Source organism: Pongo pygmaeus, chromosome 3, assembly GCF_028885625.2.
Source record: "Pongo pygmaeus isolate AG05252 chromosome 3, NHGRI_mPonPyg2-v2.0_pri, whole genome shotgun sequence".
NCBI lineage: Eukaryota > Metazoa > Chordata > Mammalia > Primates > Hominidae > Pongo > Pongo pygmaeus.
In genome coordinates this window covers 77,826,479-77,852,978 of record NC_072376.2, presented here as the reverse complement: position 1 = coordinate 77,852,978, position 26,500 = coordinate 77,826,479, and positions in this window count along the sequence as shown.

Sequence of the window (26,500 nt, the reverse complement as noted above, 5' to 3'; positions counted from 1 at the left end):
GGAGGTTTGGAGCGATTTCAGGACTATGCTGGAAAAGGAAATATCTTCACTTAAACACTAGACAGAAGCATTGTCAGAAACTTCGGTGTGATGAGTGCATTCAACTCACAGACCTGAACCTTCCTTTTGATAGAGCAGTTCTGAAACGCTCTTTTAGTAGCATCTGAAAGTGGATATTTGGAGCGCTTCTAGGCCAAGGCTGGAAAACGAAATATCATCACATAAAAACTAGACAGAAGCATTCTCAGAAACTTCTTTGTGATGAGTGGATTCAACTCACAGACTTGCACGTTCCTTTGGATAGGATAGTTTTGAAACACTCCTTTTGTAGAACCTGCGAGTGTTTATTTCGAACGCTTTGAGGCCTATGCAGGAAAAGGAAATATCTTCACCTAAAAACTAGACAGAATCATTGTCAGAAACATCTTTGTGATGACTGCATTCAACTCACAGAGTTGAACCTACCTATTGATAGAGAAGTTCGGAAACACCCTTTTTGTAGAATCTGCAAATGAATATTTGGAGCGATATGAGGCCTCTGCTGGGAAATGAAATATCTTCCCCTAAAAGCTAGACAGAAGCATACTCAGAAACGACTTGGCAATGTGTGCATCCAACTCACAGAGTTGAACCTTCCTTTCCCTAGAGCAGTTTTGAAACACTCTTTCAGTAGAATCTGAAAGTGGATATTTGGAGCGCTTTGAGGCCAGTGCTGGGCAACGAAATATCATCACAGAAAAACTAGACAGAAGCGTTCTGCGAAAGTTCTTTGTGATGAGTGCATTCAACTCAGGGACTCGAACGTTCCTTTTGATAGAACAGTTTTGAAACACTCCTTTTGTAGAATCTGCAAGTGTTTATTTGGAGCGCTTTCAGGCCTATGCTGGAAAAGGAAATATCTTCCCCTAAAAAGTAGATAGAAGCATTCTCAGAAACTTCTTGGTGATGTGTACATTGAACTCACCGTGTTGAACCTTTCTTTGGATAGAGAAGTTTTGAAACACTCTTTTAGCAGAATCTTCAAGTGGATATATGGATTTCCTTGAGGCCTACGCCGGAAAAGGAAATATCTTCCCGTAGAAACTAGGCAAAAGCATTCTCAGAAAGTTCCCTGTGCTTTGTGCATTCAACTCACAGAGTTCAACCTTCCTTTTGATAGAGCAGTTTTGAAACACTCTTTTTGTAGAATCTGCACGTGGATATTTGGAACGCTTTGAGGCCTATGCTTCAAAAGGAAATATCCTGGCATAGAAACGGGACGGAAGCATTCTCAGAAACTTCTTTGCGATGAGGGCCTTGAAGTCACAGAGTGAAACCTTCCTTTTGATAGGCCAGCTTTGAGACACTGCTTCTGTAGAATCCGCAAGTGGATGCTTGGAGCTCTTTGAGGCTTAGGCTGGAAAAGGTAATATCTTCATATACAAACTAGACAGAAGCATTCTCAGAAACTTCTGTGTCATGTGGGGATGGAACTCACAGAGTTGAACATTCCTTTTCACAGAGCAGTTCTGCAACCCTCTTTTGGTGGAAACTGCAAGTGGATGTTTGGTGCGATTGCGTCATCCAGTGGAAAAGGAAATACATTCAGACGAAAACTAGATAGAACCATTCTCAGAAACTTCTTGAGATGAGTGCATTCTACTCACAGAGTTGTACCTTCCTTTTGATAGAATAGTTTTGAAACACACTTTTTGTGCAAACCGCAAGTGGATAGTTGGAGCGCTTTGAGGCGTATGCTGCAAAACGAAATATCTTCACAGAAAAACTAGACAGAAGCATTCTCAGAACTTCTTTGTGATGTGCGCATTCAACTCACAGAGTCGAAGCTTCCTTTTCATATAGCACTTTTGAAACGCTCTGTTAGTAGAATCTGCAAGGGAATATTTGGAGTGCTACGAGGCCAACACTGGAAAAGGAAATACCTTCACATACAAACCAGACGGAAGCATTCTCTGAAACTACCCTGTGCTTTATGCATTCAAGTCACTGAGAGGAATCTTCCCTTTGAGAGCGCAGTTTGGAAACACTCTTTTTGCAGAATTTGCTAGGGGAGGTTTGGAGCGATTTCAGGACTATGCTGGAAAAGGAAATATCTTCACTTAAACACTAGACAGAAGCATTGTCAGAAACTTCGGTGTGATGAGTGCATTCAACTCACAGACCTGAACCTTCCTTTTGATAGAGCAGTTTTGAAACGCTCTTTTAGTAGCATCTGAAAGTGGATATTTGGAGCGCTTTTAGGCCAAGGCTGGAAAACGAAATATCATCACATAAAAACTAGACAGAAGCATTCTCAGAAACTTCTTTGTGATGAGTGGATTCAACTCACAGACTTGCACGTTCCTTTGGATAGGATAGTTTTGAAACACTCCTTTTGTAGAATCTGCGAGTGTTTATTTCGAACGCTTTGAGGCCTATGCTGGAAAAGGAAATATCTTCACCTAAAAACTAGACAGAAGCATTGTCAGAAACATCTTTGTGATGACTGCATTCAACTCACAGAGTTGAACCTACCTATTGATAGAGAAGTTTTGAAACACCCTTTTTGTAGAATCTGCAAGTGAATATTTGGAGCGATATGAGGCCTCTGCTGGGAAATGAAATATCTTCCCCTAAAAGCTAGACAGAAGCATACTCAGAAACGACTTGGCAATGTGTGCATCCAACTCACAGAGTTGAACCTTCCTTTCCCTAGAGCAGTTTTGAAACACTCTTTCAGTAGGATCTAAAACTGGATATTTGGAGCGCTTTGAGGCCAGTGCTGGGCAACGAAATATCATCACAGAAAAACTAGACAGAAGCGTTCTGCGAAAGTTCTTTGTGATGAGTGCATTCAACTCAGAGACTCGAACGTTCCTTTAGATAGAACAGTTTTGAAACACTCCTTTTGTAGAATCTGCAAGTGTTTATTTGGAGCGCTTTGAGACCTATGCTGGAAAAGGAAATGTCTTCCCCTAAAAAGTAGATAGAAGAATTCTCAGAAACTTCTTGGTGATGTGTACATTGAACTCACAGTGTTGAACCTTTCTTTGGATAGAGAAGTTTTGAAACACTCTTTTAGCAGAATCTTCAAGTGGATATATGGAGTTCCTTGAGGCCTACACCGGAAAAGGAAATATCTTCCCGTAGAAACTAGGCAAAAGCATTCTCAGAAAGTTCCCTGTGCTTTGTGCATTCAACTCACAGAGTTCAACCTTCCTTTTGATAGAGCAGTTTTGAAACACTCTTTTTGTAGAATCTGCACGTGGATATTTGGAACGCTTTGAGGCCTATGCTTCAAAAGGAAATATCCGGGCATAGAAACTGGACGGAAGCATTCTCAGAAACTTCTTTGCGATGAGGGCCTTGAAGTCACAGAGTGAAACCTTCCTTTTGATAGGCCAGCTTTGAAACACTGCTTCTGTAGAATCCGCAATTGGATGCTTGGAGCTCTTTGAGGCTTAGGCTGGAAAAGGTAATATCTTCATATACAAACTAGACAGAAGCATTCTCAGAAACTTCTGTGTCATGTGGGGATGGAAATCACAGAGTTGAACATTCCTTTTCACAGAGCAGTTCTGCAACCCTCTTTTGGTGGAAACTGCACGTGGATGTTTGGTGCGATTGCGTCATCCAGTGGAAAAGGAAATACATTCACACGAAAACTAGATAGAACCATTCTCAGAAACTTCTTGAGATGAGTGCATTCTACTCACAGAGTTGTACCTTCCTTTTGATAGAATAGCTTTGAAACACACTTTTTGTGCAAACCGCAAGTGGATAGTTGGAGCGCTTTGAGGCGTATGCTGCAAAACGAAATATCTTCACATACAAACTAGACAGAAGCATTCTCAGAAACTTCTTTGTGATGTGCGCATTCAACTCACAGAGTTGAAGCTTCCTTTTCATATAGCACTTTTGAAACGCTCTGTTAGTAGAATCTGCAAGGGAATATTTGGAGTGCTACGAGGCCAACACTGGAAAAGGAAATACCTTCACATACAAACCAGACGGAAGCATTCTCAGAAACTACCCTGTGCTTTATGCATTCAAGTCACTGAGAGGAATCTTCCCTTTGAGAGCGCAGTTTGGAAACACTCTTTTTGCAGAATTTGCTAGGGGAGGTTTGGAGCGATTTCAGGACTATGCTGGAAAAGGAAATATCTTCACTTAAACACTAGACAGAAGCATTGTCAGAAACTTCGGTGTGATGAGTGCATTCAACTCACAGACCTGAAACTTCCTTTTGATAGAGCAGTTTTGAAACGCTCTTTTAGTAGCATCTGAAAGTGGATATTTGGAGCGCTTTGAGGCCAAGGCTGGAAAACGATATATCATCACATAAAAACTAGACAGAAGCATTCTCAGAAACTTCTTTGTGATGAGTGGATTCAACTCACAGACTTGCACGTTCCTTTGGATAGGATAGTTTTGAAACACTCCTTTTGTAGAATCTGCGAGTGTTTATTTCGAACGCTTTGAGGCCTATGCTGGAAAAGGAAATATCTTCACCTAAAAACTAGACAGAAGCATTGTCAGAAACATCTTTGTGATGACTGCATTCAACTCACAGAGTTGAACCTACCTGTTGATAGAGAAGTTTTGAAACACCCTTTTTGTAGGATCTGCAAGTGAATATTTGGAGCGATATGAGGCCTCTGCTGGGAAATGAAGTATCTTCCCCTAAAAGCTAGACAGAAGCATACTCAGAAACGACTTGGCAATGTGTGCATCCAACTCACAGAGTTGAACCTTCCTTTCCCTAGAGCAGTTTTGAAACACTCTTTCAGTAGAATCTGAAAGTGGATATTTGGAGCGCTTTGAGGCCAGTGCTGGGAAACGAAATATCATCACAGAAAAACTAGACAGAAGCGTTCTGCGAAAGTTCTTTGTGATGAGTGCATTCAACTCAGGGACTCGAACGTTCCTTTTGATAGAACAGTTTTGAAACACTCCTTTTGTAGAATCTGCAAGTGTTTATTTGGAGCGCTTTGAGGCCTATGCTGGAAAAGGAAATATCTTCCCCTAAAAAGTAGATAGAAGCATTCTCAGAAACTTCTTGGTGATGTGTACATTGAACTCACAGTGTTGAACCTTTCTTTGGATAGAGAAGTTTTGAAACACTCTTTTAGCAGAATCTTCAAGTGGATATATGGAGTTCCTTGAGGCCTACGCCGGAAAAGGAAATATCTTCCCGTAGAAACTAGGCAAAAGCATTCTCAGAAAGTTCCCTGTGCTTTGTGCATTCAACGCACAGAGTTCAACCTTCCTTTTGATAGAGCAGTTTTGAAACACTCTTTTTGTAGAATCTGTACGTGGATATTTGGAACGCTTTGAGGCCTATGCTTCAAAAGGAAATATCCTGGCATAGAAACTGGACGGAAGCATTCTCAGAAACTTCTTTGCGATGAGGGCCTTGAAGTCACAGAGTGAAACCTTCCTTTTGATAGGCCAGCTTTGAAACACTGCTTCTGTAGAATCCGCAAGTGGATGCTTGGAGCTCTTTGAGGCTTGGGCTGGAAAAGGTAATATCTTCATATACAAACTAGACAGAAGCATTCTCAGAAACTTCTGTGTCATGTGGGGATGGAACTCACAGAGTTGAACATTCCTTTTCACAGAGCAGTTCTGCAAACCTCTTTTGGTGGAAACTGCACGTGGATGTTTGGTGCGATTGCGTCATCCAGTGGAAAAGGAAATACATTCAGACAAAAACTAGATAGAACCATTCTCAGAAACTTCTTGAGATGAGTGCATTCTACTCACAGAGTTGTACCTTCCTTTTGATAGAATAGTTTTGAAACACACTTTTTGTGCAAACCGCAAGTGGATAGTTGGAGCGCTTTGAGGCGTATGCTGCAAAACGAAATATCTTCACATACAAACTATACAGAAGCATTCTCAGAAACTTCTTTGTGATGTGCGCATTCAACTCACACAGTTGAAGCTTCCTTTTCATATAGCACTTTTGAAACGCTCTGTTAGTAGAATCTGCAAGGGAATATTTGGAGTGCTACGGGGCCAACAATGGAAAAGGAAATACCTTCACATACAAACCAGACGGAAGCATTCTCAGAAACTACCCTGTGCTTTATGCATTCAAGTCACTGAGAGGAATCTTCCCTTTGAGAGCGCAGTTTGGAAACACTCTTTTTGCAGAATTTGCTAGGGGAGGTTTGGAGCGATTTCGGGACTATGCTGGAAAAGGAAATATCTTCACTTAAACACTAGACAGAAGCATTGTCAGAAATTTCGGTGTGATGAGTGCATTCAACTCACAGACCTGAACCTTCCTTTTGATAGAGCAGTTTTGAAACGCTCTTTTAGTAGCATCTGAATGTGGATATTTGGAGCGCTTTGAGGCCAAGGCTGGAAAACGAAATATCATCACATAAAAACTAGACAGAAGCATTCTCAGAAACTTCTTTGTGATGAGTGGATTCAACTCACATACTTGCACGTTCCTCTTTATAGGATAGTTTTGAAACACTCCTTTTGTATAATCTGCGAGTGTTTATTTCGAACGCTTTGAGGCCTATGCAGGAAAAGGAAATATCTTCACCTAAAAACTAGACAGAAGCATTGTCAGAAACATCTTTGTGATGACTGCATTCAACTCACAGAGTTGAACCTACCTATTGATAGAGAAGTTTGGACACACCCTTTTTGTAGAATCTGCAAGTGAATATTTGGAGCGATATGAGGCCTCTGCTGGGAAATGAAATATCTTCCCCTAAAAGCTAGACAGAAGCATACTCAGAAACGACTTGGCAATGTGTGCATCCAACTCACAGAGTTGAACCTTCCTTTCCCTAGAGCAGTTTTGAAACACTCTTTCAGTAGAATCTGAAAGTGGATATTTGGAGCGCTTTGAGGTCAGGGCTGGGCAACGAAATATCATCACAGAAAAACTAGACAGAAGCGTTCTGCGAAAGTTCTTTGTGATGAGTGCATTCAACTCAGAGACTCGAACGTTCCTTTTGATAGAACAGTTTTGAAACACTCCTTTTGTAGAATCTGCAAGTGTTTATTTGGAGCGCTTTGAGGCCTATGCTGGAAAAGGAAATATCTTCCCCTAAAAAGTAGATAGAAGCATTCTCAGAAACTTCTTGGTGATGTGTACATTGAACTCACAGTGTTAAACCTTTCTTTGGATAGAGAAGTTTTGAAACACTCTTTTACAGAATCTTCAAGTGGATATATGGAGTTCCTTGAGGCCTACGCCGGAAAAGGAAATATCTTCCCGTAGAAACTAGGCAAAAGCATTCTCAGAAAGTTCCCTGTGCTTTGTGCATTCAACTCACAGAGTTTAACCTTCCTTTTGATAGAGCAGTTTTGAAACACTCTTTTTGTAGAATCTGCACGTGGATATTTGGAACGCTTTGAGGCCTATGCTTCAAAAGGAAATATCCTGGCATAGAAACTGGACGGAAGCATTCTCAGAAACTTCTTTGCGATGAGGGCCTTCAAGTCACAGAGTGAAACCTTCCTTTTGATAGGCCAGCTTTGAAACACTGCTTCTGTAGAATCCGCAAGTGGATGCTTGGAGCTCTTTGAGGCTTAGGCTGGAAAAGGTAATATCTTCATATACAAACTAGACAGACGCATTCTCAGAAACTTCTGTGTCATGTGGGGATGGAACTCACAGAGTTGAACATTCCTTTTCACAGAGCAGTTCTGCAACCCTCTTTTGGTGGAAACTGCACGTGGATGTTTGGTGTGATTGCGTCATCCAGTGGAAAAGGAAATACATTCAGACGAAAACTAGATAGAACCATTCTCAGAAACATCTTGAGATGAGTGCATTCTACTCACAGAGTTGTACCTTCCTTTTGATAGAATAGTTTTGAAACACACTTTTTGTGCAAACCGCAAGTGGATAGTTGGAGCGCTTTGAGGCGTGTGCTGCAAAACGAAATATCTTCACATACAAACTAGACAGAAGCATTCTCAGAAACTTCTTTGTGATGTGCGCATTGAACTCACACAGTTGAAGCTTCCTTTTCATATAGCACTTTTGAAACGCTCTGTTAGTAGAATCTGCAAGGGAATATTTGGAGTGCTACGAGGCCAACACTGGAAAAGGAAATACCTTCACATACAAACCAGACGGAAGCATTCTCAGAAACTACCCTGTGCTTTATGCATTCAAGTCACTGAGAGGAATCTTCCCTTTGAGAGCGCAGTTTGGAAACACTCTTTTTGCAGAATTTGCTAGGGGAGGTTTGGAGCGATTTCGGGACTATGCTGGAAAAGGAAATATCTTCACTTAAACACTAGACAGAAGCATTGTCAGAAATTTCGGTGTGATGAGTGCATTCAACTCACAGACCTGAACCTTCCTTTTGATAGAGCAGTTTTGAAACGCTCTTTTAGTAGCATCTGAATGTGGATATTTGGAGCGCTTTGAGGCCAAGGCTGGAAAACGAAATATCATCACATAAAAACTAGACAGAAGCATTCTCAGAAACTTCTTTGTGATGAGTGGATTCAACTCACATACTTGCACGTTCCTCTTTATAGGATAGTTTTGAAACACTCCTTTTGTATAATCTGCGAGTGTTTATTTCGAACGCTTTGAGGCCTATGCAGGAAAAGGAAATATCTTCACCTAAAAACTAGACAGAAGCATTGTCAGAAACATCTTTGTGATGACTGCATTCAACTCACAGAGTTGAACCTACCTATTGATAGAGAAGTTTGGAAACACCCTTTTTGTAGAATCTGCAAGTGAATATTTGGAGCGATATGAGGCCTCTGCTGGGAAATGAAATATCTTCCCCTAAAAGCTAGACAGAAGCATACTCAGAAACGACTTGGCAATGTGTGCATCCAACTCACAGAGTTGAACCTTCCTTTCCCTAGAGCAGTTTTGAAACACTCTTTCAGTAGAATCTGAAAGTGGATATTTGGAGCGCTTTGAGGTCAGGGCTGGGCAACGAAATATCATCACAGAAAAACTAGACAGAAGCGTTCTGCGAAAGTTCTTTGTGATGAGTGCATTCAACTCAGAGACTCGAACGTTCCTTTTGATAGAACAGTTTTGAAACACTCCTTTTGTAGAATCTGCAAGTGTTTATTTGGAGCGCTTTGAGGCCTATGCTGGAAAAGGAAATATCTTCCCCTAAAAAGTAGATAGAAGCATTCTCAGAAACTTCTTGGTGATGTGTACATTGAACTCACAGTGTTGAACCTTTCTTTGGATAGAGAAGTTTTGAAACACTCTTTTAGCAGAATCTTCAAGTGGATATATGGAGTTCCTTGAGGCCTACGCCGGAAAAGGAAATATCTTCCCGTAGAAACTAGGCAAAAGCATTCTCAGAAAGTTCCCTGTGCTTTGTGCATTCAACGCACAGAGTTCAACCTTCCTTTTGATAGAGCAGTTTTGAAACACTCTTTTTGTAGAATCTGTACGTGGATATTTGGAACGCTTTGAGGCCTATGCTTCAAAAGGAAATATCCTGGCATAGAAACTGGACGGAAGCATTCTCAGAAACTTCTTTGCGATGAGGGCCTTGAAGTCACAGAGTGAAACCTTCCTTTTGATAGGCCAGCTTTGAAACACTGCTTCTGTAGAATCCGCAAGTGGATGCTTGGAGCTCTTTGAGGCTTGGGCTGGAAAAGGTAATATCTTCATATACAAACTAGACAGAAGCATTCTCAGAAACTTCTGTGTCATGTGGGGATGGAACTCACAGAGTTGAACATTCCTTTTCACAGAGCAGTTCTGCAAACCTCTTTTGGTGGAAACTGCACGTGGATGTTTGGTGCGATTGCGTCATCCAGTGGAAAAGGAAATACATTCAGACGAAAACTAGATAGAACCATTCTCAGAAACTTCTTGAGATGAGTGCATTCTACTCACAGAGTTGTACCTTCCTTTTGATAGAATAGTTTTGAAACACACTTTTTGTGCAAACCGCAAGTGGATAGTTGGAGCGCTTTGAGGCGTATGCTGCAAAACGAAATATCTTCACATACAAACTATACAGAAGCATTCTCAGAAACTTCTTTGTGATGTGCGCATTCAACTCACACAGTTGAAGCTTCCTTTTCATATAGCACTTTTGAAACGCTCTGTTAGTAGAATCTGCAAGGGAATATTTGGAGTGCTACGGGGCCAACAATGGAAAAGGAAATACCTTCACATACAAACCAGACGGAAGCATTCTCAGAAACTACCCTGTGCTTTATGCATTCAAGTCACTGAGAGGAATCTTCCCTTTGAGAGCGCAGTTTGGAAACACTCTTTTTGCAGAATTTGCTAGGGGAGGTTTGGAGCGATTTCGGGACTATGCTGGAAAAGGAAATATCTTCACTTAAACACTAGACAGAAGCATTGTCAGAAATTTCGGTGTGATGAGTGCATTCAACTCACAGACCTGAACCTTCCTTTTGATAGAGCAGTTTTGAAACGCTCTTTTAGTAGCATCTGAATGTGGATATTTGGAGCGCTTTGAGGCCAAGGCTGGAAAACGAAATATCATCACATAAAAACTAGACAGAAGCATTCTCAGAAACTTCTTTGTGATGAGTGGATTCAACTCACATACTTGCACGTTCCTCTTTATAGGATAGTTTTGAAACACTCCTTTTGTATAATCTGCGAGTGTTTATTTCGAACGCTTTGAGGCCTATGCAGGAAAAGGAAATATCTTCACCTAAAAACTAGACAGAAGCATTGTCAGAAACATCTTTGTGATGACTGCATTCAACTCACAGAGTTGAACCTACCTATTGATAGAGAAGTTTGGACACACCCTTTTTGTAGAATCTGCAAGTGAATATTTGGAGCGATATGAGGCCTCTGCTGGGAAATGAAATATCTTCCCCTAAAAGCTAGACAGAAGCATACTCAGAAACGACTTGGCAATGTGTGCATCCAACTCACAGAGTTGAACCTTCCTTTCCCTAGAGCAGTTTTGAAACACTCTTTCAGTAGAATCTGAAAGTGGATATTTGGAGCGCTTTGAGGTCAGGGCTGGGCAACGAAATATCATCACAGAAAAACTAGACAGAAGCGTTCTGCGAAAGTTCTTTGTGATGAGTGCATTCAACTCAGAGACTCGAACGTTCCTTTTGATAGAACAGTTTTGAAACACTCCTTTTGTAGAATCTGCAAGTGTTTATTTGGAGCGCTTTGAGGCCTATGCTGGAAAAGGAAATATCTTCCCCTAAAAAGTAGATAGAAGCATTCTCAGAAACTTCTTGGTGATGTGTACATTGAACTCACAGTGTTAAACCTTTCTTTGGATAGAGAAGTTTTGAAACACTCTTTTAGCAGAATCTTCAAGTGGATATATGGAGTTCCTTGAGGCCTACGCCGGAAAAGGAAATATCTTCCCGTAGAAACTAGGCAAAAGCATTCTCAGAAAGTTCCCTGTGCTTTGTGCATTCAACTCACAGAGTTTAACCTTCCTTTTGATAGAGCAGTTTTGAAACACTCTTTTTGTAGAATCTGCACGTGGATATTTGGAACGCTTTGAGGCCTATGCTTCAAAAGGAAATATCCTGGCATAGAAACTGGACGGAAGCATTCTCAGAAACTTCTTTGCGATGAGGGCCTTCAAGTCACAGAGTGAAACCTTCCTTTTGATAGGCCAGCTTTGAAACACTGCTTCTGTAGAATCCGCAAGTGGATGCTTGGAGCTCTTTGAGGCTTAGGCTGGAAAAGGTAATATCTTCATATACAAACTAGACAGAAGCATTCTCAGAAACTTCTGTGTCATGTGGGGATGGAACTCACAGAGTTGAACATTCCTTTTCACAGAGCAGTTCTGCAACCCTCTTTTGGTGGAAACTGCACGTGGATGTTTGGTGTGATTGCGTCATCCAGTGGAAAAGGAAATACATTCAGACGAAAACTAGATAGAACCATTCTCAGAAACATCTTGAGATGAGTGCATTCTACTCACAGAGTTGTACCTTCCTTTTGATAGAATAGTTTTGAAACACACTTTTTGTGCAAACCGCAAGTGGATAGTTGGAGCGCTTTGAGGCGTATGCTGCAAAACGAAATATCTTCACATACAAACTAGACAGAAGCATTCTCAGAAACTTCTTTGTGATGTGCGCATTGAACTCACACAGTTGAAGCTTCCTTTTCATATAGCACTTTTGAAACGCTCTGTTAGTAGAATCTGCAAGGGAATATTTGGAGTGCTACGAGGCCAACACTGGAAAAGGAAATACCTTCACATACAAACCAGACGGAAGCATTCTCAGAAACTACCCTGTGCTTTATGCATTCAAGTCACTGAGAGGAATCTTCCCTTTGAGAGCGCAGTTTGGAAACACTCTTTTTGCAGAATTTGCTAGGGGAGGTTTGGAGCGATTTCGGGACTATGCTGGAAAAGGAAATATCTTCACTTAAACACTAGACAGAAGCATTGTCAGAAATTTCGGTGTGATGAGTGCATTCAACTCACAGACCTGAACCTTCCTTTTGATAGAGCAGTTTTGAAACGCTCTTTTAGTAGCATCTGAATGTGGATATTTGGAGCGCTTTGAGGCCAAGGCTGGAAAACGAAATATCATCACATAAAAACTAGACAGAAGCATTCTCAGAAACTTCTTTGTGATGAGTGGATTCAACTCACATACTTGCACGTTCCTCTTTATAGGATAGTTTTGAAACACTCCTTTTGTATAATCTGCGAGTGTTTATTTCGAACGCTTTGAGGCCTATGCAGGAAAAGGAAATATCTTCACCTAAAAACTAGACAGAAGCATTGTCAGAAACATCTTTGTGATGACTGCATTCAACTCACAGAGTTGAACCTACCTATTGATAGAGAAGTTTGGAAACACCCTTTTTGTAGAATCTGCAAGTGAATATTTGGAGCGATATGAGGCCTCTGCTGGGAAATGAAATATCTTCCCCTAAAAGCTAGACAGAAGCATACTCAGAAACGACTTGGCAATGTGTGCATCCAACTCACAGAGTTGAACCTTCCTTTCCCTAGAGCAGTTTTGAAACACTCTTTCAGTAGAATCTGAAACTGGATATTTGGAGCGCTTTGAGGTCAGGGCTGGGCAACGAAATATCATCACAGAAAAACTAGACAGAAGCGTTCTGCGAAAGTTCTTTGTGATGAGTGCATTCAACTCAGAGACTCGAACGTTCCTTTTGATAGAACAGTTTTGAAACACTCCTTTTGTAGAATCTGCAAGTGTTTATTTGGAGCGCTTTCAGGCCTATGCTGGAAAAGGAAATATCTTCCCCTAAAAAGTAGATAGAAGCATTCTCAGAAACTTCTTGGTGATGTGTACATTGAACTCACAGTGTTAAACCTTTCTTTGGATAGAGAAGTTTTGAAACACTCTTTTAGCAGAATCTTCAAGTGGATATATGGAGTTCCTTGAGGCCTACGCCGGAAAAGGAAATATCTTCCCGTAGAAACTAGGCAAAAGCATTCTCAGAAAGTTCCCTGTGCTTTGTGCATTCAACTCACAGAGTTCAACCTTCCTTTTGATAGAGCAGTTTTGAAACACTCTTTTTGTAGAATCTGCACGTGGATATTTGGAAGGCTTTGAGGCCTATGCTTCAAAAGGAAATATCCTGGCATAGAAACTGGACGGAAGCATTCTCAGAAACTTCTTTGCGATGAGGGCCTTCAAGTCACAGAGTGAAACCTTCCTTTTGATAGGCCAGCTTTGAAACACTGCTTCTGTAGAATCCGCAAGTGGATGCTTGGAGCTCTTTGAGGCTTAGGCTGGAAAAGGTAATATCTTCATATACAAACTAGACAGAAGCATTCTCAGAAACTTCTGTGTCATGTGGGGATGGAACTCACAGAGTTGAACATTCCTTTTCACAGAGCAGTTCTGCAACCCTCTTTTGGTGGAAACTGCACGTGGATGTTTGGTGCGATTGCGTCATCCAGTGGAAAAGGAAATACATTCAGACGAAAACTAGATAGAACCATTCTCAGAAACTTCTTGAGATGAGTACATTCTACTCACAGAGTTGTACCTTCCTTTTGATAGAATAGTTTTGAAACACACTTTTTGTGCAAACCGCAAGTGGATAGTTGGAGCGCTTTGAGGCGTATGCTGCAAAACGAAATATCTTCACATACAAACTAGACAGAAGCATTCTCAGAAACTTCTTTGTGATGTGCGCATTCAACTCACACAGTTGAAGCTTCCTTTTCATATAGCACTTTTGAAACGCTCTGTTAGTAGAATCTGCAAGGGAATATTTGGAGTGCTACGAGGCCAACACTGGAAAAGGAAATACCTTCACATACAAACCAGACGGAAGCATTCTCAGAAACTACCCTGTGCTTTATGCATTCAAGTCACTGAGAGGAATCTTCCCTTTGAGAGCGCAGTTTGGAAACACTCTTTTTGCAGAATTTGCTAGGGGAGGTTTGGAGCGATTTCAGGACTATGCTGGAAAAGGGAATATCTTCACTTAAACACTAGACAGAAGCATTGTCAGAAACTTCGGTGTGATGAGTGCATTCAACTCACAGACCTGAACCTTCCTTTTGATAGAGCAGTTTTGAAACGCTCTTTTAGTAGCATCTGAAAGTTGATATTTGGAGCGCTTTTAGGCCAAGGCTGGAAAACGAAATATCATCACATAAAAACTAGACAGAAGCATTCTCAGAAACTTCTTTGTGATGAGTGGATTCAACTCACAGACTTGCACGTTCCTTTGGATAGGATAGTTTTGAAACACTCCTTTTGTAGAACCTGCGAATGTTTATTTCAAACGCTTTGAGGCCTATGCTGGAAAAGGAAATATCTTCACCTAAAAACTAGACAGAAGCATTATCAGAAACATCTTTGTGATGACTGCATTCAACTCACAGAGTTGAACCTACCTATTGATAGAGAAGTTCTGAAACACCCTTTTTGTAGAATCTGCAAGTGAATATTTGGAGCGATATGAGGCCTCTGCTGGGAAATGAAATATCTTCCCCTAAAAGCTAGACAGAAGCATACTCAGAAACGACTTGGCAATGTGTGCATCCAACTCACAGAGTTGAACCTTCCTTTCCCTAGAGCAGTTTTGAAACACTCTTTCAGTAGAATCTGAAAGTGGATATTTGGGGCGCTTTGAGGCCAGTGCTGGGCAACGAAATATCATCACAGAAAAACTAGACAGAAGCGTTCTGCGAAAGTTCTTTGTGATGAGTGCATTCAACTCAGGGACTCGAACGTTCCTTTTGATAGAACAGTTTTGAAACACTCCTTTTGTAGAATCTGCAAGTGTTTATTTGGAGCGCTTTCAGGCCTATGCTGGAAAAGGAAATATCTTCCCCTAAAAAGTAGATAGAAGCATTCTCAGAAACTTCTTGGTGATGTGTACATTGAACTCACCGTGTTGAACCTTTCTTTGGATAGAGAAGTTTTGAAACACTCTTTTAGCAGAATCTTCAAGTGGATATATGGAGTTCCTTGAGGCCTACGCCGGAAAAGGTAATATCTTCCCATAGAAACTAGGCAAAAGCATTCTCAGAAAGTTCCCTGTGCTTTGTGCATTCAACTCACAGAGTTCAACCTTCCTTTTGATAGAGCAGTTTTGAAACACTCTTTTTGTAGAATCTGCACGTGGATATTTGGAACGCTTTGAGGCCTATGCTTCAAAAGGAAATATCCTGGCATAGAAACTGGACGGAAGCATTCTCAGAAACTTCTTTGCGATGAGGGCCTTGAAGTCACAGAGTGAAACCTTCCTTTTGATAGGCCAGCTTTGAAACACTGCTTCTGTAGAATCCACAAGTGGATGCTTGGAGCTCTTTGAGGCTTAGGCTGGAAAAGGTAATATCTTCATATACAAACTAGACAGAAGCATTCTCAGAAAACTTCTTTGTCATGTGGGGATGGAACTCACAGAGTTGAACATTCCTTTTCACAGAGCAGTTCTGCAACCCTCTTTTGGTGGAAACTGCACGTGGATGTTTGGTGCGATTGCGTCATCCAGTGGAAAAGGAAATACATTCACACGAAAACTAGATAGAACCATTCTCAGAAACTTCTTGAGATGAGTGCATTCTACTCACAGAGTTGTACCTTCCTTTTGATAGAATAGTTGTGAAACACACTTTTTGTGCAAACTGCAAGTGGATAGTTGGAGCGCTTTGAGGCGTATGCTGCAAAACGAAATATCTTCACATACAAACTAGACAGAAGCATTCTCAGAAACTTCTTCGTGATGTGAGCATTCAACTCACAGAGTTGAAGCTTCCTTTTCATATAGCACTTTTGAAACGCTCTGTTAGTAGAATCTGCAGGGGAATATTTGGAGTGCTACGAGGCCAACACTGGAAAAGGAAATACCTTCACATACAAACCAGACGGAAGCATTCTCAGAAACTACCCTGTGCTTTATGCATTCAAGTCACGGAGAGGAATCTTCCCTTTGAGAGCGCAGTTTGGAAACACTCTTTTTGCAGAATTTGCTAGGGGAGGTTTGGAGCGATTTCAGGACTATGCTGGAAAAGGAAATATCTTCACTTAAACACTAGACAGAAGCATTGTCAGAAACTTCGGTGTGATGAGTGCATTCAACTCACAGACCTGAACCTTCCTTTTGATAGAGCAGTTTTGAAACGCTCTTTTAGTAGCATCTGAAAGTGGATATTTGGAGCGCTTTGAGGCCAAGGCTGGAAAACGAAATATCATCACATAAAAACTAGACAGAAGCATTCTCAGAAACTTCTTTGTGATGAGTGGATTCAACTCACAGACTTGCACGTTCCTTTGGATAGGATAGTTTTGAAACACTCCTTTTGTAGAATCTGCGAGTGTTTATTTCGAACGCTTTGAGGCCTATGCTGGAAAAGGAAATATCTTCACCTAAAAACTAGACAGAAGCATTGTCAGAAACATCTTTGTGATGACTGCATTCAACTCACAGAGTTGAACCTACCTATTGATAGAGAAGTTTTGAAACACCCTTTTTGTAGGATCTGCAAGTGAATATTTGGAGCGATATGAGGCCTCTGCTGGGAAATGAAGTATCTTCCCCTAAAAGCTAGACAGAAGCATACTCAGAAACGACTTGGCAATGTGTGCATCCAACTCACAGAGTTGAACCTTCCTTTCCCTAGAGCAGTTTTGAAACACTCTTTCAGTAGAATCTGAAAGTGGATATTTGGAGCGCTTTGAGGCCAGTGCTGGGCAACGAAATATCATCACAGAAAAACTAGACAGAAGCGTTCTGCGAAAGTTCTTTGTGATGAGTGCATTCAACTCAGGGACTCGAACGTTCCTTTTGATAGAACAGTTTTGAAACACTCCTTTTGTAGAATCTGCAAGTGTTTATTTGGAGCGCTTTGAGGCCTATGCTGGAAAAGGAAATATCTTCCCCTAAAAAGTAGATAGAAGCATTCTCAGAAACTTCTTGGTGATGTGTACATTGAACTCACAGTGTTGAACCTTTCTTTGGATAGAGACGTTTTGAAACACTCTTTCAGCAGAATCTTCAAGTGGATATATGGACTTCCCTGAGGCCTACGCCGGAAAAGGAAATATCTTCCGGTAGAAACTAGGCAAAAGCATTCTCAGAAATTTCCCTGTGCTTTGTGCATTCAACTCACAGAGTTCAACCTTCCTTTTGATAGAGCAGTTTTGAAACACTCTTTTTGCAGAATCTGCACGTGGATATTTGGAACGCTTTGAGGCCTATGCTTCAAAAGGAAATATCCTGGCATAGAAACGGGACGGAAGCATTCTCAGAAACTTCTTTGCGATGAGGGCCTTCAAGTCACAGAGTGAAACCTTCCTTTTGATAGGCCAGCTTTGAAACACTGCTTCTGTAGAATCCGCAAGTGGATGCTTGGAGCTCTTTGAGGCTTAGGCTGGAAAAGGTAATATCTTCATATACAAACTAGACAGAAGCATTCTCAGAAAACTTCTTTGTCATGTGGGGATGGAACTCACAGAGTTGAACATTCCTTTTCACAGAGCAGTTCTGCAACCCTCTTTTGGTGGAAACTGCAAGTGGATGTTTGGTGCGATTGCGTCATCCAGTGGAAAAGGAAATACATTCAGACGAAAACTAGATAGAACCATTCTCAGAAACTTCTTGAGATGAGTGCATTCTACTCACAGAGTTGTACCTTCCTTTTGATAGAATAGTTTTGAAACACACTTTTTGTGCAAACCGCAAGTGGATAGTTGGAGCGCTTTGAGGCGTATGCTGCAAAACGAAATATCTTCACATACAAACTAGACAGAAGCATTCTCAGAAACTTCTTTGTGATGTGCGCATTCAACTCACACAGTTGAAGCTTCCTTTTCATATAGCACTTTTGAAACGCTCTGTTAGTAGAATCTGCAAGGGAATATTTGGAGTGCTACGAGGCCAACACTGGAAAAGGAAATACCTTCACATACAAACCAGACGGAAGCATTCTCAGAAACTACCCTGTGCTTTATGCATTCAAGTCACTGAGAGGAATCTTCCCTTTGAGAGCGCAGTTTGGAAACACTCTTTTTGCAGAATTTGCTAGGGGAGGTTTGGAGCGATTTCGGGACTATGCTGGAAAAGGAAATATCTTCACTTAAACACTAGACAGAAGCATTGTCAGAAATTTCGGTGTGATGAGTGCATTCAACTCACAGACCTGAACCTTCCTTTTGATAGAGCAGTTTTGAAACGCTCTTTTAGTAGCATCTGAATGTGGATATTTGGAGCGCTTTGAGGCCAAGGCTGGAAAACGAAATATCATCACATAAAAACTAGACAGAAGCATTCTCAGAAACTTCTTTGTGATGAGTGGATTCAACTCACATACTTGCACGTTCCTCTTTATAGGATAGTTTTGAAACACTCCTTTTGTATAATCTGCGAGTGTTTATTTCGAACGCTTTGAGGCCTATGCAGGAAAAGGAAATATCTTCACCTAAAAACTAGACAGAAGCATTGTCAGAAACATCTTTGTGATGACTGCATTCAACTCACAGAGTTGAACGTACCTATTGATAGAGAAGTTTGGAAACACCCTTTTTGTAGAATCTGCAAGTGAATATTTGGAGCGATATGAGGCCTCTGCTGGGAAATGAAATATCTTCCCCTAAAAGCTAGACAGAAGCATACTCAGAAACGACTTGGCAATGTGTGCATCCAACTCACAGAGTTGAACCTTCCTTTCCCTAGAGCAGTTTTGAAACACTCTTTCAGTAGAATCTGAAAGTGGATATTTGGAGCGCTTTGAGGTCAGGGCTGGGCAACGAAATATCATCACAGAAAAACTAGACAGAAGCGTTCTGCGAAAGTTCTTTGTGATGAGTGCATTCAACTCAGAGACTCGAACGTTCCTTTTGATAGAACAGTTTTGAAACACTCCTTTTGTAGAATCTGCAAGTGTTTATTTGGAGCGCTTTGAGGCCTATGCTGGAAAAGGAAATATCTTCCCCTAAAAAGTAGATTGAAGCATTCTCAGAAACTTCTTGGTGATGTGTACATTGAACTCACAGTGTTAAACCTTTCTTTGGATAGAGAAGTTTTGAAACACTCTTTTAGCAGAATCTTCAAGTGGATATATGGAGTTCCTTGAGGCCTACGCCGGAAAAGGAAATATCTTCCCGTAGAAACTAGGCAAAAGCATTCTCAGAAAGTTCCCTGTGCTTTGTGCATTCAACTCACAGAGTTCAACCTTCCTTTTGATAGAGCAGTTTTGAAACACTCTTTTTGTAGAATCTGCACGTGGATATTTGGAAGGCTTTGAGGCCTATGCCTCAAAAGGAAATATCCTGGCATAGAAACTGGACGGAAGCATTCTCAGAAACTTCTTTGCGATGAGGGCCTTCAAGTCACAGAGTGAAACCTTCCTTTTGATAGGCCAGCTTTGAAACACTGCTTCTGTAGAATCCGCAAGTGGATGCTTGGAGCTCTTTGAGGCTTAGGCTGGAAAAGGTAATATCTTCATATACAAACTAGACAGAAGCATTCTCAGAAACTTCTGTGTCATGTGGGGATGGAACTCACAGAGTTGAACATTCCTTTTCACAGAGCAGTTCTGCAACCCTCTTTTGGTGGAAACTGCACGTGGATGTTTGGTGCGATTGCGTCATCCAGTGGAAAAGGAAATACATTCAGACGAAAACTAGATAGAACCATTCTCAGAAACTTCTTGAGATGAGTGCATTCTACTCACAGAGTTGTACCTTCCTTTTGATAGAATAGTTTTGAAACACACTTTTTGTGCAAACCGCAAGTGGATAGTTGGAGCGCTTTGAGGCGTATGCTGCAAAACGTAATATCTTCACATACAAACTAGACAGAAGCATTCTCAGAAACTTCATTGTGATGTGCGCATTCAACTCACACAGTTGAAGCTTCCTTTTCATATAGCACTTTTGAAACGGTCTGTTAGTAGAATCTGCAAGGGAATATTTGGAGTGCTACGAGGCCAACACTGGAAAAGGAAATACCTTCACATACAAACCAGACGGAAGCATTCTCAGAAACTACCCTGTGCTTTATGCATTCAAGTCACTGAGAGGAATCTTCCCTTTGAGAGCGCAGTTTGGAAACACTCTTTTTGCAGAATTTGCTAGGGGAGGTTTGGAGCGATTTCAGGACTATGCTGGAAAAGGAAATATCTTCACTTAAACACTAGACAGAAGCATTGTCAGAAACTTCGGTGTGATGAGTGCATTCAACTCACAGACCTGAACCTTCCTTTTGATAGAGCAGTTCTGAAACGCTCTTTTAGTAGCATCTGAAAGTGGATATTTGGAGCGCTTCTAGGCCAAGGCTGGAAAACGAAATATCATCACATAAAAACTAGACAGAAGCATTCTCAGAAACTTCTTTGTGATGAGTGGATTCAACTCACAGACTTGCACGTTCCTTTGGATAGGATAGTTTTGAAACACTCCTTTTGTAGAACCTGCGAGTGTTTATTTCGAACGCTTTGAGGCCTATGCTGGAAAAGGAAATATCTTCACCTAAAAACTAGACAGAATCATTGTCAGAAACATCTTTGTGATGACTGCATTCAACTCACAGAGTTGAACCTACCTATTGATAGAGAAGTTCGGAAACACCCTTTTTGTAGAATCTGCAAATGAATATTTGGAGCGATATGAGGCCTCTGCTGGGAAATGAAATATCTTCCCCTAAAAGCTAGACAGAAGCATACTCAGAAACGACTTGGCAATGTGTGCATCCAACTCACAGAGTTGAACCTTCCTTTCCCTAGAGCAGTTTTGAAACACTCTTTCAGTAGAATCTGAAAGTGGATATTTGGAGCGCTTTGAGGCCAGTGCTGGGCAACGAAATATCATCACAGAAAAACTAGACAGAAGCGTTCTGCGAAAGTTCTTTGTGATGAGTGCATTCAACTCAGGGACTCGAACGTTCCTTTTGATAGAACAGTTTTGAAACACTCCTTTTGTAGAATCTGCAAGTGTTTATTTGGAGCGCTTTCAGGCCTATGCTGGAAAAGGAAATATCTTCCCCTAAAAAGTAGATTGAAGCATTCTCAGAAACTTCTTGGTGATGTGTACATTGAACTCACAGTGTTAAACCTTTCTTTGGATAGAGAAGTTTTGAAACACTCTTTTAGCAGAATCTTCAAGTGGATATATGGATTTCCTTGAGGCCTACGCCGGAAAAGGAAATATCTTCCCGTAGAAACTAGGCAAAAGCATTCTCAGAAAGTTCCCTGTGCTTTGTGCATTCAACTCACAGAGTTCAACCTTCCTTTTGATAGAGCAGTTTTGAAACACTCTTTTTGTAGAATCTGCACGTGGATATTTGGAACGCTTTGAGGCCTATGCTTCAAAAGGAAATATCCTGGCATAGAAACGGGACGGAAGCATTCTCAGAAACTTCTTTGCGATGAGGGCCTTGAAGTCACAGAGTGAAACCTTCCTTTTGATAGGCCAGCTTTGAGACACTGCTTCTGTAGAATCCGCAAGTGGATGCTTGGAGCTCTTTGAGGCTTAGGCTGGAAAAGGTAATATCTTCATATACAAACTAGACAGAAGCATTCTCAGAAACTTCTGTGTCATGTGGGGATGGAACTCACAGAGTTGAACATTCCTTTTCACAGAGCAGTTCTGCAACCCTCTTTTGGTGGAAACTGCAAGTGGATGTTTGGTGCGATTGCGTCATCCAGTGGAAAAGGAAATACATTCAGACGAAAACTAGATAGAACCATTCTCAGAAACTTCTTGAGATGAGTGCATTCTACTCACAGAGTTGTACCTTCCTTTTGATAGAATAGTTTTGAAACACACTTTTTGTGCAAACCGCAAGTGGATAGTTGGAGCGCTTTGAGGCGTATGCTGCAAAACGAAATATCTTCACAGAAAAACTAGACAGAAGCATTCTCAGAACTTCTTTGTGATGTGCGCATTCAACTCACAGAGTCGAAGCTTCCTTTTCATATAGCACTTTTGAAACGCTCTGTTAGTAGAATCTGCAAGGGAATATTTGGAGTGCTACGAGGCCAACACTGGAAAAGGAAATACCTTCACATACAAACCAGACGGAAGCATTCTCTGAAACTACCCTGTGCTTTATGCATTCAAGTCACTGAGAGGAATCTTCCCTTTGAGAGCGCAGTTTGGAAACACTCTTTTTGCAGAATTTGCTAGGGGAGGTTTGGAGCGATTTCAGGACTATGCTGGAAAAGGAAATATCTTCACTTAAACACTAGACAGAAGCATTGTCAGAAACTTCGGTGTGATGAGTGCATTCAACTCACAGACCTGAACCTTCCTTTTGATAGAGCAGTTTTGAAACGCTCTTTTAGTAGCATCTGAAAGTGGATATTTGGAGCGCTTTGAGGCCAAGGCTGGAAAACGAAATATCATCACATAAAAACTAGACAGAAGCATTCTCAGAAACTTCTTTGTGATGAGTGGATTCAACTCACAGACTTGCACGTTCCTTTGGATAGGATAGTTTTGAAACACTCCTTTTGTAGAATCTGCGAGTGTTTATTTCGAACGCTTTGAGGCCTATGCTGGAAAAGGAAATATCTTCACCTAAAAACTAGACAGAAGCATTGTCAGAAACATCTTTGTGATGACTGCATTCAACTCACAGAGTTGAACCTACCTATTGATAGAGAAGTTTTGAAACACCCTTTTTGTAGGATCTGCAAGTGAATATTTGGAGCGATATGAGGCCTCTGCTGGGAAATGAAGTATCTTCCCCTAAAAGCTAGACAGAAGCATACTCAGAAACGACTTGGCAATGTGTGCATCCAACTCACAGAGTTGAACCTTCCTTTCCCTAGAGCAGTTTTGAAACACTCTTTCAGTAGAATCTGAAAGTGGATATTTGGAGCGCTTTGAGGCCAGTGCTGGGCAACGAAATATCATCACAGAAAAACTAGACAGAAGCGTTCTGCGAAAGTTCTTTGTGATGAGTGCATTCAACTCAGGGACTCGAACGTTCCTTTTGATAGAACAGTTTTGAAACACTCCTTTTGTAGAATCTGCAAGTGTTTATTTGGAGCGCTTTGAGGCCTATGCTGGAAAAGGAAATATCTTCCCCTAAAAAGTAGATAGAAGCATTCTCAGAAACTTCTTGGTGATGTGTACATTGAACTCACAGTGTTGAACCTTTCTTTGGATAGAGACGTTTTGAAACACTCTTTCAGCAGAATCTTCAAGTGGATATATGGACTTCCCTGAGGCCTACGCCGGAAAAGGAAATATCTTCCGGTAGAAACTAGGCAAAAGCATTCTCAGAAATTTCCCTGTGCTTTGTGCATTCAACTCACAGAGTTCAACCTTCCTTTTGATAGAGCAGTTTTGAAACACTCTTTTTGCAGAATCTGCACGTGGATATTTGGAACGCTTTGAGGCCTATGCTTCAAAAGGAAATATCCTGGCATAGAAACGGGACGGAAGCATTCTCAGAAACTTCTTTGCGATGAGGGCCTTCAAGTCACAGAGTGAAACCTTCCTTTTGATAGGCCAGCTTTGAAACACTGCTTCTGTAGAATCCGCAAGTGGATGCTTGGAGCTCTTTGAGGCTTAGGCTGGAAAAGGTAATATCTTCATATACAAACTAGACAGAAGCATTCTCAGAAAACTTCTTTGTCATGTGGGGATGGAACTCACAGAGTTGAACATTCCTTTTCACAGAGCAGTTCTGCAACCCTCTTTTGGTGGAAACTGCAAGTGGATGTTTGGTGCGATTGCGTCATCCAGTGGAAAAGGAAATACATTCAGACGAAAACTAGATAGAACCATTCTCAGAAACTTCTTGAGATGAGTGCATTCTACTCACAGAGTTGTACCTTCCTTTTGATAGAATAGTTTTGAAACACACTTTTTGTGCAAACCGCAAGTGGATAGTTGGAGCGCTTTGAGGCGTATGCTGCAAAACGAAATATCTTCACATACAAACTAGACAGAAGCATTCTCAGAAACTTCTTTGTGATGTGCGCATTCAACTCACACAGTTGAAGCTTCCTTTTCATATAGCACTTTTGAAACGCTCTGTTAGTAGAATCTGCAAGGGAATATTTGGAGTGCTACGAGGCCAACACTGGAAAAGGAAATACCTTCACATACAAACCAGACGGAAGCATTCTCAGAAACTACCCTGTGCTTTATGCATTCAAGTCACTGAGAGGAATCTTCCCTTTGAGAGCGCAGTTTGGAAACACTCTTTTTGCAGAATTTGCTAGGGGAGGTTTGGAGCGATTTCGGGACTATGCTGGAAAAGGAAATATCTTCACTTAAACACTAGACAGAAGCATTGTCAGAAATTTCGGTGTGATGAGTGCATTCAACTCACAGACCTGAACCTTCCTTTTGATAGAGCAGTTTTGAAACGCTCTTTTAGTAGCATCTGAATGTGGATATTTGGAGCGCTTTGAGGCCAAGGCTGGAAAACGAAATATCATCACATAAAAACTAGACAGAAGCATTCTCAGAAACTTCTTTGTGATGAGTGGATTCAACTCACATACTTGCACGTTCCTCTTTATAGGATAGTTTTGAAACACTCCTTTTGTATAATCTGCGAGTGTTTATTTCGAACGCTTTGAGGCCTATGCAGGAAAAGGAAATATCTTCACCTAAAAACTAGACAGAAGCATTGTCAGAAACATCTTTGTGATGACTGCATTCAACTCACAGAGTTGAACGTACCTATTGATAGAGAAGTTTGGAAACACCCTTTTTGTAGAATCTGCAAGTGAATATTTGGAGCGATATGAGGCCTCTGCTGGGAAATGAAATATCTTCCCCTAAAAGCTAGACAGAAGCATACTCAGAAACGACTTGGCAATGTGTGCATCCAACTCACAGAGTTGAACCTTCCTTTCCCTAGAGCAGTTTTGAAACACTCTTTCAGTAGAATCTGAAAGTGGATATTTGGAGCGCTTTGAGGTCAGGGCTGGGCAACGAAATATCATCACAGAAAAACTAGACAGAAGCGTTCTGCGAAAGTTCTTTGTGATGAGTGCATTCAACTCAGAGACTCGAACGTTCCTTTTGATAGAACAGTTTTGAAACACTCCTTTTGTAGAATCTGCAAGTGTTTATTTGGAGCGCTTTGAGGCCTATGCTGGAAAAGGAAATATCTTCCCCTAAAAAGTAGATTGAAGCATTCTCAGAAACTTCTTGGTGATGTGTACATTGAACTCACAGTGTTAAACCTTTCTTTGGATAGAGAAGTTTTGAAACACTCTTTTAGCAGAATCTTCAAGTGGATATATGGAGTTCCTTGAGGCCTACGCCGGAAAAGGAAATATCTTCCCGTAGAAACTAGGCAAAAGCATTCTCAGAAAGTTCCCTGTGCTTTGTGCATTCAACTCACAGAGTTCAACCTTCCTTTTGATAGAGCAGTTTTGAAACACTCTTTTTGTAGAATCTGCACGTGGATATTTGGAAGGCTTTGAGGCCTATGCCTCAAAAGGAAATATCCTGGCATAGAAACTGGACGGAAGCATTCTCAGAAACTTCTTTGCGATGAGGGCCTTCAAGTCACAGAGTGAAACCTTCCTTTTGATAGGCCAGCTTTGAAACACTGCTTCTGTAGAATCCGCAAGTGGATGCTTGGAGCTCTTTGAGGCTTAGGCTGGAAAAGGTAATATCTTCATATACAAACTAGACAGAAGCATTCTCAGAAACTTCTGTGTCATGTGGGGATGGAACTCACAGAGTTGAACATTCCTTTTCACAGAGCAGTTCTGCAACCCTCTTTTGGTGGAAACTGCACGTGGATGTTTGGTGCGATTGCGTCATCCAGTGGAAAAGGAAATACATTCAGACGAAAACTAGATAGAACCATTCTCAGAAACTTCTTGAGATGAGTGCATTCTACTCACAGAGTTGTACCTTCCTTTTGATAGAATAGTTTTGAAACACACTTTTTGTGCAAACCGCAAGTGGATAGTTGGAGCGCTTTGAGGCGTATGCTGCAAAACGTAATATCTTCACATACAAACTAGACAGAAGCATTCTCAGAAACTTCATTGTGATGTGCGCATTCAACTCACACAGTTGAAGCTTCCTTTTCATATAGCACTTTTGAAACGGTCTGTTAGTAGAATCTGCAAGGGAATATTTGGAGTGCTACGAG